The 19,141-nt window shown below is 52.7% G+C and overlaps 1 pseudogene; it reads left to right on the top strand.

Moving 5' to 3' along the window:
• LOC123389013 overlaps window positions 1–17,900 on the top strand; it is a 46,007-nt pseudogene extending 28,107 nt beyond the window's left edge.
• The last annotated feature ends 1,241 nt before the right edge of the window (window positions 17,901–19,141 follow it).

Below are 19,141 nucleotides of genomic sequence, written 5' to 3' on the forward strand. Positions count from 1 at the left end.
ATGGGGTGGTCATGCCCAGAGCGAAGCAGAGAAGGGAGCTCCGGGGAGAGCCTCTCCTGGTGGCTCAGACTCTCGAAACGACTCCTTTCTGCCCTCTGCTGGCCCAACTCCGCTTCTGAATTCCTCAGTGGCTGGGATTCCGAGCAGTTGAGCAGCTCTAGGCAAATATAAGGAGTCACTGAAATTTCCATGTGGATAGTGGCTTTGAGGCCAATTGGTGGTGAAAGCTTCCCTTAGGACTGAAATCTGGGAGTGAGCCCCCGGGGTAGGCCTCGTCAACCCCCTGCAAGACCTACTCTGGATGAAGACCAGCAGCTCCCTTCTAAGGAGCGGCTCAGCAGCCCAGACCATATGATGTTCCGACTGGAAGATTCCATCCTCCCAGGGTGACTTTTGGGCTGGCCTGGGCCCCAAGTGAACACAGGCCTCCCACGGAGCTCCTGGTCTCTGGGTCTCAGAACCACAAACGGACCCCTCCGGGCCTACTGGCCTCCTGGGGCCCTGAAGAACGGAGGTTTGTCGCGGGATCAGGGTGACGCATCACGGCTGTGACTGCCATCACCCCGGGGTAGAATGAGGCCCCAAGGAGTTCAGAGCGGTGGAGTGAGTCCTTCCCCAGGAGGTGGTCTTGGCCGCAGAAAGGCAGATGTGGCCTACAGGACGGTGGAAGGAGGGGACAGACGAGAAAGACATGCCTAAGAACCCAAGGGTCCAGGGGCTGAGAAAGGGCTATTCTGGGAGCTCCTCTGCCTCCCCCCACCCCTCTGCCCGCCCTGTGGTCTCTGCCCCGGCTCTCAGCTCCTGCCACATGAGCCAGGTAGGAGGCAAGGCTGATAGGCAGAGTTCAAAGTTCCTCCCACATCCTCCCTCACACACACACGCACACATATGCACACTCATGCACACATATGCACACCCCCACACACCCTCGCATGGGCACAGGCACATAATCACACAGAAACACAATACCAGCTATATTACCATTATCTTTTATTTATTTTAGAAAGATAGCATGTAGGAGCCAGGGAGAGGAAAGAGGGAGACCCAGAGAATCTCCAGCCACCTCCACACTGAGCACAGAGCCCATAGGATCTGTATCATTAATATAGACGCGGGAAGCGTATTAAACACCTTAGGGAAACCATGAAACCAATCAAAACAAGCTCTGATAAACTTTGTATTTTTTTCTTCCAGGACCAGCAGTGTGTTCCAACTCCCCAGAAGCTACACAGTCGGGAGCCCACGGGGGCCCTGCAGGGGATGGGGGGACACCTCGAAAAGGTACTCTCCTCTGCGCGCTCCTGGGCCCAGGCTTCTGCTGATCTGTAAACACCCAGTGCTGGAATTACCAGGAGGCAAAGGAGAAGGGAACTCATTAGATAAACCCTCGTGCTTAGGGCCCCATTAGTTAATTAAATTATCACTTTACTGTGCCCAAAGTGAGCCGTGAGGCTAATCCAAGTGTCACCGGCTTTATGGGGTCTGCGGGCTCTTTACAAGCTTCCTCTGCTCCTAAGTGTCAAATCGGGGCTGTAGGGAGAGATAAAGGGAAAATCAAGCTTGCAATTGCAGCCTTTCCCTTCGATATCTTTATACTGCGCTATAAAAGCCTATTATACTTAATTTAAAGAGTGAAAATTGTTGACATCTCTTTCCATTGCTAATCTTTAGGAAATAAGAAGTGGCATATTATTTGAAATGAATAATGCGCTCACTTTATTGGAGAGTAGTAAAAATCTAATAGTTGGCAAAACAGCATGGTGTTTACTCTTCAAGATAGTCAGGTTTATTAGCTTAAGCACCGAGAGCACTCTGCAGTCTGCCCCAGCCACCACCGTAGGAGTCTGGCTTGGGTCATAGCACCTGAGGGGCTGCTTGTGGCTGTCATTGTTTTCCCTTTTTGCTGTGGTTCTCTCCTTTCTTTCTTCCCCCATTTCCCTTTCCCCGCTCCCCACCCCCGAAAAGGATTACAGGCTATTCTGTCAAGGAGCCTAATTTCACATGCGGCATACATTCATTTCATTGGAAAACATCCTACAAGAGAAAAATAAATAAATCATGTGTGTCCCACGCTCAATTCTTCCAGGTTGTAATTTTCCAGGGCAGGCGGCTGGGAGTTCGCAGGCAGGAGTGGGCTTCTGAGAAAGTTTGATGGGTCTGTGTGTCCACGCTGCACACATATGTACACATATGCACACACACACACATATGCACACACACATGCACGGAGCAGGATGGGGAGTGTGGAGGCTGGCCGAGCGCCCTGGGGCGTCTGTGACACCATGCCATGTTCGCGTGTCTCCTTGCTCTCCCAGGAGCTCTGCAAGGTCCAGGATTGGGGGTACTTGTTCAGTGATATCCTGGGAGTCCGGGAGCGGGCTTGGCACAGAGGCATTTCATAAGCACCCATAGAACAAGGTGCTAAATGAGTAGACTCTGAATCAGAGAAATCATTTTTATGAAAACCTTTTGAGAACAGACTTCTTTGTGCTAAGGGCTCCAAAATCTTCTTCTTCAGGCCTCAGCTTGGTTCTTCGCCTTCGGTGATCCCAGCGCCTCCCCCGGGCCCAGGAGTCTGTGAGTGGATGGGTGTGCATCTCGTGCTGTGTGTGTATTTCTGCAGACTGGTTTTCACGGCTCAAATGTCCCGAGCAGGGGAGGTCTGTTCATTCGCGGCTGACTGTGCCTTCATCAAGGACAACCATCTGCTCCTTTGCACAACATAAAGACACAAAGCTCTCTTGCCTGCATCAGCCTCTCTGTAAATGATGATGAGCTTTTCACTTCTGAGATTGTGGTTCTTGGTTTTCACACTGCAGGGCCAAGTTCCCCAACCTGAGTAGATATGGGTCTTTGCACAGCAATCGTGGGGAGTGGCCCCAAGAAACAGCCTCGTACAAGTGCACCCAGAAATTTCAAGTGCTCAACGTGACCTCATCCAAACTGAGGCCACTTTTCTCCAGAAACCCCACAAAGAGAGGACGGCTTTATGAGCTTGCCCTTAAGTTCTGAGCTCCCTGAAGGCAGGCCTTGGGCCTGAAGAAGCTTCTGGAGCCCTGCCCCCCCACACACACACACAACAGGACCCTAAGTACTTCTGCTGTCCTGTGGAGTGGCCCAGCCCAGCATGAACTCAGGGACAAAAATCACACCAGCATTGTATGCTGAGGTGCGGTCCTGTGACAGGGCCCAGCATGTCCTCTCTGCTCATACTCGCTGCTGCTGGAGATTATGAAACAGCCAAGGGGAATTGGGGCCCCAAGTTCAAAAGGTGAGGCCTCCCAAAACAAGACCCCACTGCTGAGCCTGCTGATCACTCATGCCAGGAGAAGCTGCTTATCTCTTGAACTTTCAGCCGGCTAATTCCAACCAAGGTACATATCGCTTAGCTTTAGGCAATAAAAAGAAAAAAAAAAAGTGTTTATCTGTGGTGAGCAAATCCAGTTTCTCCCAGATGACTCTTCTGTGGGACTATTTCCTTGTTCATGTTCCCGTTTCTGCAGTCAAGGCCAGCCAAAGATCGAGGCTCACCCAGGGGCACGAGAACTTGGCCTTGTCAGGCACGGCAGTCGCACAGCCCTAAGCCCGGTTACCCACAGGCTCAATTCGGAGTCACTGCCAAGGTCAGGGGCAGGTACGCAGAACAGTCTTGGCCCCCAGGATCTCTATTCCATACATAATCGGGTGCTGGTTAACTGGGATTCAAAATGCCTTGGAAACACCTAAAAAAGTCCCTTCTTTAGGCAGATGGGGACTCCGGGAGGCCCAGAAAGACTAATGCCTAAAGAAGCCACCACCTAACTCTGGGAGGCATCTGGAGCCCTAAGGTGGCTGCCAGACCAGGCAGGGCAAGACCAGAGCCACAAAGCCCACCCCTGCTGCTAGCTACTCTACCTGCGAGGGTTATGCAACTGCCTTGGAAGGGAAACAGATGGGTGGCAAACAGCAGATGTCCCTTCATTCCAGTGGCCCCGGAGAAAAGGGACCAGATGGAGGACAAGCCAGCTTTGGGCAGACTCCTGGACTCTGCTTGGGAGCTCAGCCCCTGTCAGAGCAGATCCCAGGTCCATAGGTTCGCCCCGGGTCTTGACTGAGGCTTGGGTTAGCTGGTGGACATGTGGGTTTTGGCATTGACTGAGGTTTTGCCATTGACCGAGGCTTGGATTAGCTGGTAGACACGTATGTTTGCGGGGGCCCCCCAGTTGGCACAGCGGTCAAGCACCTGACTCCCGGTTTCAGCTCAGGTCATGGTCTTGTGAGTCAGCAGGGAATCTGCTTAGGGATCCTGTCCCTCTGCCCCTTCCCTACTCTGGATTAAATAAATAAATCTTTTTTTTTTTTTTTAAACTAAGTTTGTGGGGCACCTGGGTGGCTCAGTGGGTTAAGCCTCTGCCTTCGGCTCAGGTCATGATCCAGGGGTCCCGGAATCGAGCCCCGCATCAGGCTCTCTGCTCAGCAGGGAGCCTGCTTCCCCCCTCTCCCTCTCGCTGCCTCTCTGCCAACTTGTGATCTCTCTCTCTGTCAAATAAATAAATAAAATCTTAAAAAAAAAAAACAAAAAACCAACTAAGTTTGTATTTCAGCTGCCTCCCCTGAGTCATGGTTTGGTAGCTTTATGTCCCCCCCAAAGCAGCATCATTTAGCCCCCTAAGGCGTCTCTGTAGAAAGCAGGGACCCTTAGGAGCACCTGGGAAAGGGTTGCATTCAAGAGCACTGGAAATGGCACCCTTTAAAACCATGGAGGACCCCCCACTAACAGGCCGGAGGACCCCACAGGACAGTAGTCTGGAGGGACAGCCCTGTTTCCCTGCACTGGTCCCCGTGCAGAGACTTGAGTAATAGCCGAGCACCACAGTCCCGAAGGGACTGCAGAGTTTCGGGGGCATATTTGATACGTCTCATTGTCTCCCTAACCAGCAGACGGCACCGATTCTGCTAGGGCATTAATGATGCTTGTAAAATAATAAGGCTCGAGACCGCCCGCGCGAGAGCAAGCCCTTGATAAAAGGGAGATTTACAGCCACATCCATCAATTTAATTATCTTTTACTAGGGTTTAAACTTAGTAGTAATACTAATCTCTATTTAGGGTGGTTTACGGGATCTATGGACACTTTACAATCGTCCTCTACCCAGAAGTGTCAGGTTATGGCGATATTGATAAAACAGTGGAGTAAACGGGAGGTGAGACACCCCAGAACGAGCTAATACACTTTTTACTGCACTGTAAAAGCCTATTACTCTCTGATTTCGGGTGAAAATTTGTGGTCAATAATCTGAGTTGATAATGTTTCGGAAACAATTCCCCAGATAATAAAAGTTGCCTGCTTTGCCTCCATCAACACTCGCACCCCAGCCCCAAGCCCAGGCCCAGCCTCCTCCACGGATTTGAGCATAAAAAGCCGGGGCCACAGGGCCGAGGTAGGGCCTGCTCAGCCGATCAGCCGCCACTGCTCGCTCCTGGGGCCTGTCTGTCTGGGGCTGAGCAAGGCAGGTCTGGGAAGCTTCTGGCGGCCACGCTGTGAAAGGGACCCCAACCACCCAGACTCTGGGCTGCTCAGCTCGCGAGCTTCCTGCCAGTGGACAGTTCCTGCCCTTGCAGAAGTAAGCTGTTCTACGCCCTTCAGGCAAGAGATGGACAGAGCAGCCCAGAGCCGGGGCCCCTAGAAACTGCCTCCTGGAACATCTCTGGCCAACCGTGTGGCCACTGAGAGGAGAACGGAGGCGGTTATTGTGCTTCTGAGCCCAACACCCTCACGAGGAACCATTGTACTCACGAAGGGGCTCAGTTTCTTTCTCATCCACCCCCCTGTGCTGTGAGGCCCATCGGTCTCCCCTAACGCCCTTCAAGGGCTGGTGTCCTACACAGAACACAGCGTCACAACCTTTGGTACTTCCTGACCTGACTTGTTTGGAACTAAGACCACCAGGCATTCCAAGGCAACATGGCGCTGTTTACAAATGGGACCTACAGGACAGAGGGTCTGCAGCAGAGAAGTTTGCTGGTTCTGGAGAGAAAGGGAGATGGCCTGTGCCCACCTCTCAGCGTCTAGAACCTTCCAGGGGCCTTGGGTCACTCAGACGCTCCAGCCCCAGGCAGGATGCCTCGAGCCCTCATAGTGCAACCCTGGCTATCATGGCCAAGGCAGCTGCTCAGCCCCAGGGGAAGTGCTGTAGACACCGAGTTCCCCAGTGTAGCAAGTCCCGCTTGGAGTTTGCACTCCAGATCGGCATCTCTCCCCACCCCCACCCAAAGCCACCTGCTTCCTGGTTCTACTTTTCTGCCAGTGTTGTGATCAGAATAGGGAATGGTGGCCGAGAAGGCAGGGACAGAGGGATAGGGAAGGAAGGGACACAGCAATCCCACCAGCCCACCTGCAGGGGACACCCCCCACGGAGCAGCTGCTGTCGCCACCACGACTCCTACAGACGCTCAGTACTATTGTGGGCACAAGACACTTTACAACCATGAACCCTAGTACTTTCCCAACGGGGGACTCTCTCAACACAGATCAGACATTATCCTTGTGAATCAGAGAAAGCCCAGTCTTGGAGTCCCAAGAAATAAGCACCGCCGCTCTCACGATTTCTCTGAGTCACAGGTGTGTTGATTTGCACAGTGGAGTGGAAAGAGTCTTTATGACAAGAGTCTTTTTATGGAAATCTCATGGACATGTAGTACACATGGAAACGCATTGTACACTGTAGAGTGCTGAACAACGGCAAACACAAACAGCTCTGCCTACCAGTTCCTCGCCATGTGCCTGGCACAGGGCTCAGCATCTCCTGTATATTAAGTCCTTAAGCCCCCAAACCCTATGAGGGAGGTTCTGTTATTGTCCCCCTTGTGCTGAGGCTAGGAGAAACCGAGGGACTTGCTCCAGGTCCGGTAGCTGGTAAAGGACAGAGGCAGTCTGCTTTCCCGCCAGGGCCCCTGACCTTGCAGTGCTGCTCCTGGAGTTGTGGGGGAGGCACATACAGCTGGCAAAACAGAAATGGCGTGAGGGTGGCCAACTGGCCTCAGGGCTGCAGGAACCCAGAGTCAGGCTGGCATATAAACCCACAGGGGAGAGGTTAGAGCCCTTCCTTTGCCAACATGGCTTCACAATGAACGCATAGATACGATATGATTCTGCTAGAAGCTCTGGTGTTCACCAGATCTGAACCAAACAGCATGACTAGATACTAGCCCAGACTCCTGAGATCCTGAAGCCGGTGTTGGGGACAAGAGGCGGGGGTTGTGAGGATCCAAGGGCCCTAATCCATCAAGGCAACGTGATTTGTCCAAGGTCACACTGCTGAAGGGAGGCAGCTGGGGGACTAGAAGACACCTGTCCCACCTCCCAGCGCAGGGCCTGTTCATGGAACCAGGTCAGCATTCACGAGGTCCCAACCCATTCTGCATTGGAGCCATCCGGGGTCTGTGCTCAGATACAGATTCCAAAGCCGCCTTCACTTGCTGCTGACGAGGAATCTGCATTTTAAAGAAATCCCCTGCATCCAGTGCTATGTATGAGGGGGCAGGGGGTTGGGCCTCATTTTTTTTTTTTTTTTTTTGTTTTGTTTTAATGTGGGATGAGAGAAGAGGCTGCCCCATGACAGTGAATTAAATCTACCTCCCAGGCGTACATTGCTGCTTCTGCACGTTCGGACATAACTCTTAAAACGGCCCTTCCTGTTTGATCTTTCCACCAAATCCTTTCCCCGCCCCCTCTCTCCAGGCCTGATCCAACCCAGGGCTGGTGGTTCAGTCCCTACGGCAATCCCACATTACCCTTGAGAACCATTTACAAAGCTTGAGTAGGCATTTGTCCCTCTAAATGCAAGTTAGGAGATGGAATGTGGGCCTAGCCCATGCCCAGAGCTGGGGAGGGGGCGTGTTTCTCCGTCTGTGCCATCACTGCATGTGCCCTGGGCCTGGACACGGGTGCAAAAGCCAGAGGTCAGAAGTGGCTTGAAAGACAATGGCATTTCATAGGGCAATGGTCTGAATTAACATGCTTGGTTGAGGGGCACATGGCGGAATCCCCAGCTAATGGTGGAAATGCCACCGTTAGCATTCAACACTCTGCGAATGAACAAACTTGAGCAGCCATGATAAATGAGAACTGTCCGGCAGCCTCAGCCTCACGGGGGCTAGAGTGGCCTCGGGACACTCAGCAGATACACTTGGAAGAGCAGAGAAAGGAGGAAAGCCTGCCCTGGAAGGAAAGCAGAGCTGTGGGGGCAGAGTGGGTGGGTGGTGGTGGGCACGTGGGGAGAGCAGGCAGCCTGGGAGAGAGAAATCAGGGAGCTCGGGAAGGGGAGAGCCTCGGGATGGGGAGAACAGAGCTTAGAGTAAAGGAAATACAAAGTCAAGGTAAGCACAGCTATCTTCACCGATTTTCTCAGGATTGACTGTACAACCTTCCAGAACAATGCAGATTACAAATTAGCCGCTTCATACATTGCTGGGTACAGACACTAGCCCCTCGAATGAATTACCTCGCTATGTGCCTACCACTGCCAGAACGTACTGAACCTTCCCAGAGATGGTCTGACCACAGGCAGGGCCTCAGGGCCCATCCATCTCTGAGTTACAGAGAAGGTGAGTGGCATGGGTATTTCGGGAAAACCAGAAAAACTTCTTTTGATTCAGAAGGAACTCTTCCCTCTGTTGAAAAAGAAGAAGGAGGAGGAGGAAGAGAAGGGGAAGGAGGGGGAGGAGGAGAGGAAGAAGAAGGAAGAGGAAGAGGAAGAAGAAGGATTTGACAGCAATAAGAGAAGCCTCCGATACTAATGACAGAGATTAAAAGAACATTCTCAAAGATTGTCGAGGCAATTGCAGTAAAATGTCAACAATGGCTGGAAATAAGTCAATACAATTTCTCTACCTGAAAATATAAATGTTCCAGAGATGATTTATTTGACCATAAATTATTTTCATGCACCCAGTGTTTCCTCTTTTCCATTGTACATATTTTTAAATGACTGTCGCTTTTATGAATGAAGACTGAAGTGCTCAGGTAATTTAAATCTTTTTGACATACGTATTTTTTTTTTTTTTAATTTCTAAAACGGTTAAGGAGAAAGAATAGTTGGCTTCTGGGGGCAGGAATTGCTTGGCAGGTCCAGATGGTTTTGCCAAACGATGTGAAGACGTTCAGGCAAGGGAAGCACACGGTATTGGATTGCGCCCGCTTTGTTTGCCCGTGTGCATGGAGGCAAGGAGTCAACCCGGGATTCCGCCCTATCTTATCCACCCAATCTTATGAGGTGGTAAATCTGTCCTTTGATCTTGTCAACAATGTGGAAAGTTGGAGACAGCTGCCACCCCCCCCCTCTGTCAGCAGGGCCTCACCATACCCTCATAAAACATTTATGAAACCTGTAATAAACAGGCCTGATAAGGAAGAAGGCTCAAGATTTCAAAAGTCAGCAGCTCCACTGAAGAATGCCCTCTCTACCTCCAATGTTCCTTTATTTGAAGGGCAAACACAAGCCATCAATTCCCACTGGCTGTAAAGTTTCTGAGCAAAGTGTTTCACCAAACCCCGAGATGAGCAGAATCTGTTTGGCGTCTTACCCACATTCAGAAATCCCCTCCCCTCCCCTGGCCCAGATTCTCTGCACTGATACGGGTGGGCACAGGGGGGCCGGGCAAGGCAAAGGGCTAGGCCAGAGTGACCATAAAAGTTCAGTCACGGAGAAATAAAGAGTCATTTGTTGCCACAAAGTAAACTGACATCCTACAATTGAGTTTAGAAAAAAGAAAAAGGTGCAGCATTTTAGTAACACATCATAAACTATAATTTTGGGATATTTACTTTAATTTCTGTTTTATTTTCTGTGTTTAGCAGACGTAGACAGACGAATTATTCCCCCACTCCAAGAATTTTCTTAGCTGACTTTCTTGGGCAAGTATCAGACCAGTTGAGTTGCTTACACCAGAGGTCTTCAAAGAATCAAGAAAGGAGAGCCAGGAGTAAGAGAGGGAAATACACGAAGTGAGGCTGGAAACTCTTCAGGGCAGGGAACGTTGTTGGTTTGCCTAGGACAGGAAGAGGAAAAGCACTGGAAGTATTTGTTGAATGATGACTAGGTAAAGGAAAGAAAGACTGAGCCACAGGACCAACTTTCCAGGAGAGGTGAACAGCACACTTGAGCAGAGAGAGAGAGACAGACAGACAGCAGAAAACTCACACACCACTGGAACACCCTTGTCTATACAGTGCCTTGGATTCAAGATGATACAGGTGACAGGCAAAGGATAATTGAAGTGGTTGGGGAAAAAATGTCTAGGACTTTCATTTTTCTCCCCCATGAACCATGACAAAAGAAAGAGAAAGGAGGAGGAGGACCTTCAGGAAAGCCTACGGAACTGACCCCTCCAGGCTGAGCAACTCCCCACATGGAAGCATAGATCCCCAGGCTGGGGAGATGTCCCCATGTCTACCTCCTAGGCAGCCATCTGTTGGGAAGCTCAGCTCATGTCTGTCTTCATTCTCACACTTGTCTTGTAGCTTGACATAAAGGAGACTCCTATACCTCCTTACACATGAGCCCTCGAGTGGTGTGTGTTCTGTGCATCTTCTATGTGTTTTCCATTCAATTTTTCTGAGGTCAGGACAGTAAGAGGCCACCTTGACCAACATCATCATGTACCTGCCCCATCCCCAGGCACCTGACGCTAATGATAATGGTGGTCCAGGGAGCAGTGCTAAAGGATTGGGAGCTGGAGGCGCTCTTGCCTTCAAGATCTGTCCCTATTTCAGCGGCCTGGAATGATGCCTGGCAGGTGGGCTCCACGAGCATGTGGGCTCTGGTGGGCTTCACTCTTCCAGTCACTGGGGATGAGAGTGCCTAGGCTAGTGGAAGAAGTAGAGAAGGGGGCCAGATGTAATTGGGGACCAAGGGTAACACAGTTGGCAGTGTCTGAGATGTCCCAAAGTGCTGGTCATCACCATTGGTCAATAGTGGTCTGGCCAAAACCCATTAAGGAAGGCAGAAATGAAGTAATCATTCTACAAGACATAAGACCCTTTTAGTTAGTAGGCCATGGTCTTTAGGTTCATATCTGAAGTGTCCGCAAATGCTTGTGGGGGGACAAGGGACCAGAGATGGATTTTCACAAAGCATTTCCCTCAAGTAAGCAGTGGTCATTCATGAAGTCCCATCAGATGTGTCCTTCCCTGTCTGCTGCTGTCTCCAGACCCCAGAAAGCCAGTGCCGGAAACCACCACTTCCGGGAGGAGAAGAGGGCTGGCCTCTCAGGGAGGGCTGTGTCGGGGAGGGAGGTGAGGAGGAGGCCACCCTGCAGAACAGGTGCACAGGTGCCCCTAGGACAGGGGGCTGCCCCAGCATTCTCCACAAGTCAAGAAACAGGGAAGGATAGTGGTCCAGAGCGCAGTCTGTCATCTGCCCAGGCTCCCAACCCGGCTCTCACACTCACTACCCTTGTGAACTTGAGAATCAAACAACGGGCCTCCATTTTCTCATCTATAACATTAGGACGATCAAACCAGTTTGGGCCACATCGCTGGGAGGGAGCGATGAGACGGGGTGGTAAGGCATTTAGAAAGCTTGCCATCCCCACGATTGTTCCGGGAATGTCACCAGCACGTTTGCTTCTTGGAGCTCAGAATAAATAGCTTGTACGCACTTTTCATGTCCAAGAAGATGCGGTATGAAGCTGGGTTTTGCCCTTAAGTTTGGCTTGTCCCGCTTCTGCTGCCGCTTCTGTCCACCCTCGCATCTCCCACCTACATCCCTGAACAATTGCAGCTTTCTTTCTTTCAGTATTGTCCACTTAATGATCACAGAAAACATATCAAGTCGGGGCCATTTTCTCCATTTTACAGGTGAGACCAGAGTCGTGGGCAAATCTGGGGTTTAGAGCATGGCTGGTCAGGGCACGGAACCCAGCGGTGAAGCTTGTCCCTGCTTGTATGTGACCAAATGAGACACACTGAGGAGGTGACACGTTCCTTTATGCAGATTCGCTGGGGACAGGGAAGGGCCCGCCACCGTTCACACCCTGTGGTTTCCCGTCTTCACCCAGGCATCCCCCTCCAGGGCTCACCATGCAGCCCCAGTGTGTCACCCATGGATCTTGGCACCCTCAACCTTCCTTTCATACCAGTGTGGGAGGGGGAACTGGAGGAAAAGTTATTGTTCAATGAGCACAAAGTCTCAGTTTTGCAAAGTGAAAAATTCTGGAAATTGCTTGCAAGACACTACTGAATTGTACACTTAAAAATGATTAAGGGGCACCTGGGTGGCTCAGTTCATTGAGCATCTGCCTTCGGCTCAGGTCATGATCTCGGGGTCCTGGGATAGAACCCCGAGTTGGGCTTCCTGCTCAGCAGGGAGTCTGCTTCTCCATCTGCCTCTGCCGCTCACCCTGCTCACACACACACATACACACTCTCTCTCTCTCAAATAAATAAATAAAAATCTTTTTAAAAATGAGTAAGATGGTAAACATTATGTTATATGTGTTTTATCACAATTTTTAAAAAGTTTGGGCCTTAGGTCTGGCACCCTTAGACACAGTGGACTGCCACCATCCTCGTCTGGGGAGGAAGCTCAGTATGCTGTCCCCCACCCCGTGCCCTAAGGGGGTGCTCAGCTTGGTGGCCTGGTGCAGAGCTGCTTGTGCTCAGAGGAAGGGCTCCCTTTCCTAATTTGTACAAAGCTGCCACTAGTTCCACCAACCCTGTGCCCACGGGCTGTGTCTGCCCAGAGGGGTACCGTGCCCGTATCCCACAGGCTCTGTGTGGGCTCAGGGGTGCCCTGATGCCTGTTTCTCTCCCAGCTTGTCTGGGAACTTCCCAGAGCAGGGATCATGTTTACTTTTCTACATATTTCCAGCTGCTCACTCAGGGCCCTGCACACAGTTAGAGCTTAATAAATACTTGTGGAAAGCAGAAGAGAAGGAAGGCAAAGAAAGGCAGAGAGAGAGAAAGAGAGATGGAGGAACAGGCAGAATGGATGCACGGAGGGAAGATACAGAAGCCTTTGTGTGTGTGTGGGGGTGGCGGGGATACAGGTAGATGTGTCTCAATCTCTAGTTTGTGTGTGTCCTAATGGCCTGAGAACCAAGGGGGTTCTTCTGGGGTCTCTGAACTTCCCATGAATTACAGGGGTTTTATTTTAGGGTTTCATGTGTCCTTCCCTCATCTCTCTACCCTGAATTCTGAGACCGGCAGTGGGCTAGAGGGTAACCCAAGTCCTCACTGGCCCTGGGCGTTTCAGAGCCCTTGCTATGCCCTGACTGGCCCCATGGTCATGATCACAGCAAATGCCCCAGTGCCTCCACAACCCTTGTCACCCTGCTCCCACTGGGGCCTTTCTGCTCCCAGCTGCTCCCCCACTGCTTCTCAACATCTAGGGCAAGAAACTCAAAAGGGCCCCGTCCCCGTGGAGGTGATGTGTTTCTCCTTCCCCACCGCCTCTCATCCCCGTACCTCCTCCCCTCTCCCCTCCTGGGCCTCCCGCAGCTCCCATCTCCACAGCCCACCCTTGGTGGGCCCCATTATCTGCAGAGATGGTTCCCAGGCGATAAAGCAGCTCAGGTCAGGCAGAGGGGAGATTTGTGGACCTGCCGAAGCTCAGGGATTTTCCTAGCTCGTCACCCTGCTGTTTGCCCACCTGTCATGTCAGCTTTGTGACAAGGCGGACATGAAATGTGGGGGGGAGGGTGCATTTTTGGCAGAAGAGGTAATGGGCTGCCGGCTATAAACACGCCCATACACTTTTCGGTTGCAGCCCTGGGCCTGCCCTGCTGCCCCGGTCCTCTGTTAATGCATAACCAGTGACAACTACTCTCGAGACAGGTGCACAAGTTTCACCCTCCATCTCTCCTTCCCACTCCTCCACATGGGCCAAAAGCGAGGCATTGGAGAGCACCCAGTTCAGCCGCCGCAGCCCTTGGCCTGCCCCACAAGGGCCTGCTCTCCCAGGCCTTGGGTCTCCAGCTGCGGGTGGGAGCAGTCACCAGGCACAGGTGTGGCTCAGCGCCTGACCTCTGAACTCCACAGGACAGGCATCAGGACCAGGTGTGGTGGTTTCGTGGGCAGAGAAGAAAGGGCACCTCGAAGACTAAGGGACAACAGCTGAGGGATGAACACCATCACCTTGTCACCACCTCCACCCACAGCCCCATACACACTCCCTGGAGGAAAGGCAAGCCTCTGGATACCAGTACAAACGAGTCACACAGCTGGAAATCAACCTTTTAGAGTCTGTTTTCTTAGAAGAAATATGCAAAGGGGCCAGGAAAAGGAAAGCCAGACTGACGTCTGGAAGCCAAGTATGGCGTGCTCAAGTTGGGGTGCAGGCAATGACAGATGCAGGAGGTCAGGCGCCCTGGGCTGCTCTGGGAGCATCCACCAACCGTGCAGAGAGTGAGACCAGCAGGGGGCAGCAGAGAGCCCAAGGGCGGCAGGAAGCTAGGGTAGGAGGATGCTTTTGGCTCCTTTGGGTAGTCCCTGCCTATCTTTCCTCCAATGGTCCATCCTTTTCCCCCTCTTCCTCATTCCCTTTTCTTCCGGCCTTCCTGGGAGGTTGCGCTGTCAAAGCCAGACCCCCCAAAACCATGCACCTCCTCATCACATCTTGGAAAACTGTCTCTGTGGAGAAGCCCCTACTTTACAAATGTGGTTTGACAAGCAGGGGCTTGGGGTCACTGAGAGGCTTTCTGAGAGCCTCGGATGGGGCCACGACCCTCCTAGCGCTCAGGATTCTCACCTCAGAGTGATGGTCAGGCAAAGGGCTGGCTGTGATGGCACGTTGGCGTGAAAGAGCCTGACATGCCGTCGGGTTGAGCCTCTTGCTACCGCCTGCCCTTTGGCTCCAAACGATCAAGGAAGAAGAGAAAATTAAAGCCTTTCTTATTAATCATGCCAGTGGGTGCTACGAGTGCTTTGGAATAGGATGAAAAAGCAAGAAGGTATTGAACATAACGAGCAGGTACGGAAGCCATCGGGTGTTGTGTGTCTATCACAGAGCAGTCCCTGGGCACAGTCGAAGCAATAAGTCACTTAAATAACACGTACATGGTTGAAATGACAAGTTCCTAAATGGCCTCAAATCTAGAGTGAACTTGGTGTTGGGGGAAGGGAGGGCGGATTTCCAGGAAACTCTCTCCTTAAAAATCACATCCATACAGAAAAGCGCACACATCGCACGTGTGCAGATAGATTAATTGCCACCAAGGGAAGCCGTCTGTGGACACTGTACCCAGACGACAGACAGAGCATGGCCAGCACCCGAGAAGACCCCCTGCCTTTTCGGGTCATCCCCTCCCAAGGGGAACCACCATCCTGACTCCAAATACCATGGTCGAGCTTTGCCTGCTGTAGCCTTTTACGTAAAGAGAGTTGTGCTGTGCGTTCTTTTGTGTGTCTGCCTTTCCCGTTCAACACAAGGCATGTGTGGTTCATCCGTGTGGTTGTATGTAGTTGTCGTTCAGGTGTCTCTGCTGTTGCGTTGTCAGCCACTGGGGAACAGCAACACAGTCTCATCACCTGTTCTGCTGTTAATGGACGTAAGGGCTATTGGTGGTTTGGGCCATTATGAGTAAAACACATGCATCTAGACTCCTCCAGGACATGTATGTCCATCTGGTGGGTACGCAGGGGGATGAGGAACGAGCTGGACTCGGAGATATCTGTAAGTCTCTTCTTCTCTCTGGGGGAGGCAAGCTGTGAGTATGAAAAGGGAATGTTTGTACTGACTTAGTGAAAGTGGGTGCAAAATCTGGGAAGGAGAGAACCTGCTGCTGAAACGCAGACTGCCATGTGGCTTGCGGGCAGGAGCTGTGTGAATGTGGGAGCATCTGGATGCAGAGCTGCCGGGGAGTTTGCAGAGCTGGGCAGCCAGGGACGGAGGGAGACACTGCTGTCCCTGGGCTGGTCTTGGCTCACTTGCTCCCTAGGACCCACTACCACAGAGCAGGGAGGGCAAGAGGCTGCGAGAATGACGTCACCTCCCCCGGCCCTCACCTCCTGGGCCTTGGAAGTTGTGGGCATTAGTCTGCACCTCTCCCTCCAGCCTCCTGCCCCATCACCGGCAACTAGCGATTTCGTACCGCACCCTGGCCGGCTGGCTCTTCTTCCTCAGCACACACGCTGGGCTTTCATGGCCAGTGAATGTGAGCTCAGTGGGTTCTGATGAGAGATGTGCTCTGTTAAAGCTACGGCACCCCATGTGAATTCCCTTACCCGTCCTCCCTATTCTTTGTAAATCCGAAAGGAGCAAGTCTCCAGTAGGAAGGGTGCCTCCTTTTAAACGCATCCCTGTGGCTATCTGGAGTTTGCTGAAGATCTGAGGAAGGGGTGGCAGAAGAAAGAAAAGAGGGCACATGGCAGACGCAGCCCCGCCTGGTCTCTTTCCCGAGCAGTGTGAAGAACAGCGGCCCGGTTGTGGGGCATTCTCGGAGATGTCATCTTGACGCCCGGGGACCGCTGCAGGTGGGCAAAGCAGCTAAGCCCACTTTGATGTTTCATAGGTGTGAGCCCCACGTCCGGTTCAAGCCAGTCCATTCAGGGGACAGTGGGCGTAAATACAGGGAAAGCTAAGGCCCAGCTGGGCGCCTGGCCAGGGGTGCTGCTCCCTCTGTGCTCAGCAGCTACCCGGGACCACCACCGAGTCAGTTTGTGCTCCCACCGCTGGGGAGCACCACTCAGTCTCTGCACCGGCTCCTTGCTCTCCTTCTGAAGGCCCCAGGGCATGGTTGGGGGATGGGGGAAGTGAGGCCCGTGCAGGGAGGGAGGGATGCCAGAGGAAGGGCGAGTCTGGATCCCCAGAAGCAACGTGACAGGACAGGGTGAGCTCTGTGGGAAACTGGGGCTTCCCCAGTAGAACACCGAGTCTTACAGGGGGATGCTGTTTCCCCTTCTGGGGGCTGTCCTGATGGGTTAGTCACATGGGTTGCATCGGTCCCACGGCTGAGCAGGCCCAGATACTCTGTGGGAACACAGGACTCACAGTGTTCCTAGGGGATGCCCTTCCCCCAGTTTCTTCCCCATTAGCTGTGCCTGGAACTGTGACGTTTCTGGGTGACAGCGGGGCCTTCCCCGGACTCACACTGCTGTAAAGCATGAGGCCCGCCCGTCTCCAGACACAGAGCATCCCTGTAAACAACCGAGGGGATGCTGATGTGTGGACGAGCCCCGGCCCTGGGACCCGACACCCTCCTTCCACAGGGGAGCAGAGAGGTGTTATCCGACTCATCAAAGGGGGCCTCTCAGCAAGAGCTCACCCCGTTATTATTTTATGAGATCGTTATCACCGGTAACCACAGTATTAATAAAAATTGAGGGTAATAAAAGAAATCACAGAGGCAACTAATGCTATCAACTATGCAATAAAAGGGAGGAAGCATGCTTCATTTATAATGACAAATTCTCTTTGTGTCCCAAAGCACAGAAAGAAGGCTGGGAGGAAGGGACCACTAGGCAGCTCTAGAAGAAAAGCCCACACCTTGCTTCCAGGTAACCACCTCTCAGTGGTATGCTCTGGCCTGGGAGAGCTAGAGGGCTCCCCTCCAGGAGAACATGGGGTGGAAGCAGGGGTTTTCTGGTCTCGTCCGTGCTTACTTAAGCCCTTCACCCTCTCCACCTGGAGGAAGACACTTCTGAGCCTCCCACTCCCACCCTCGCTGGGTTCGCGGCACCCAGCCAGGCATTGGGATTGCCTGGTCCACGTGGTGCTCCAGCCCTGCGGGGGGCTAGGACCCGGAGTCCTGCAGTTGGCCTCCCCATGCTTGGCCCTAGTCACCCTTTCTCCTCTCTGCCCATAGCAGCCAGCATGGCGCCCACCCCTCCAAGGGGACAAGGCCACCTGGGAGGCAATGTCCCAGCATCCTCCAATGCCCTGAAGCCTACCACGGAGGTGCTCCGTAACTTCTCCAGATAGCTCCTTTTCACCCCACTTTTCACCAGATCTACACAGTGGGTCCCCAGAAGAACGGCAGCAGTGGGTGACGTGGGGCATGAGCAGCGGGGATAGGAGGGTAGGCCCGGGACAACCTCGACTTGGGGTGACTAGGGCCAAGCATGGGGAGGCCAACTGCAGGACTCCGGGTCCTAGCCCCCCGCAGGGCTGGAGCACCACGTGGACCAGGCAATCCCAATGCCTGGCTGGGTGCCGCGAACCCAGCGAGGGGAGGCACAGGCCCTTTCCCCAATTTGGGACATCCCAGTGGGTCATGTGAGCTCAAAGCACACCTCAGTACCACATCTATGTCACTGGGAGACCAGGTGAGGGTTAGGGTCAGTACCCACGCTTGCTGCATGAGGGAAGGACAGGGGTTGGGGCTGGGTTGGACGAGGTTGTCCCGGGCCCCAGTCTGGGGGAATGAACCTCAAGGATAACCCGGTCACCTCAGATGAAAGAAAACGTGGGCTCGTGCAGACCCAGCTCTGAGCACTGTGGAGGGGGTGGGGGGAAGGCGTGGGGGGTGCACCACTCAATGCAGCTTCGTAAGAGGGGGAGGACGGATTAGACTGGGAATACGGACGGTCTAGAGAAGAAGACCGGCTGGGAGGACAGGGTCTAGGACGTGGTCAGTTAGGGGAGGCGGCAGGAAAGCAGACGTGGTGGGGGAGGGGGTATTGGTGGCATCCCTGTGGCTATGGGACGGAGAGATGGCCCAAAAGGTGGGAGAAGCAAATGCACTCTGCACATGTTCACCATGATCTTCCTGGAAAACCGGGATGGTTCTGGGGGAGTCATTTGGGCAAATGACTCTGAAATCTTCCTCTACTTTCTTTAATTCCTTAGAACTTTCTTACAATCATCAAGAAAGCTAGGAGGTGCTTCTGGAGGAAGTCAACGTGCTTTTATAACATATGCATGGGACACCCCCTGGCTTGTCTCAGCTCCTACCTGGACAGAGAGAGAAAGAGAAGGGCGTACCATGAAGGAAAAAGGATTTCATAGACCCCGCTTTGTTTGGACCCTGAGCAAAAGCCCCCCGAGGAGTAGCACAACCATGACTCAGCCTGGTCTCTTTGCCCTTCTGCCTTTTAGGTATCCTACTCTAGACCTCAGCTTCTGTCGCCCCAATTTCACTTTGGGACTTTCTCCAAAAGGAGATGTAGGTGCTCTCCCCAGGAGCCCAGGAAGGGGGCGGCTAACCACTCAGATGCTGCAGT

The sequence above is a fragment of the Mustela putorius genome, unplaced genomic scaffold, assembly GCF_011764305.1.
Source record: "Mustela putorius furo isolate JIRA1106 unplaced genomic scaffold, ASM1176430v1.1 tig00003942_pilon_pilon_pilon, whole genome shotgun sequence".
In the NCBI taxonomy this organism is placed as follows: domain Eukaryota; kingdom Metazoa; phylum Chordata; class Mammalia; order Carnivora; family Mustelidae; genus Mustela; species Mustela putorius.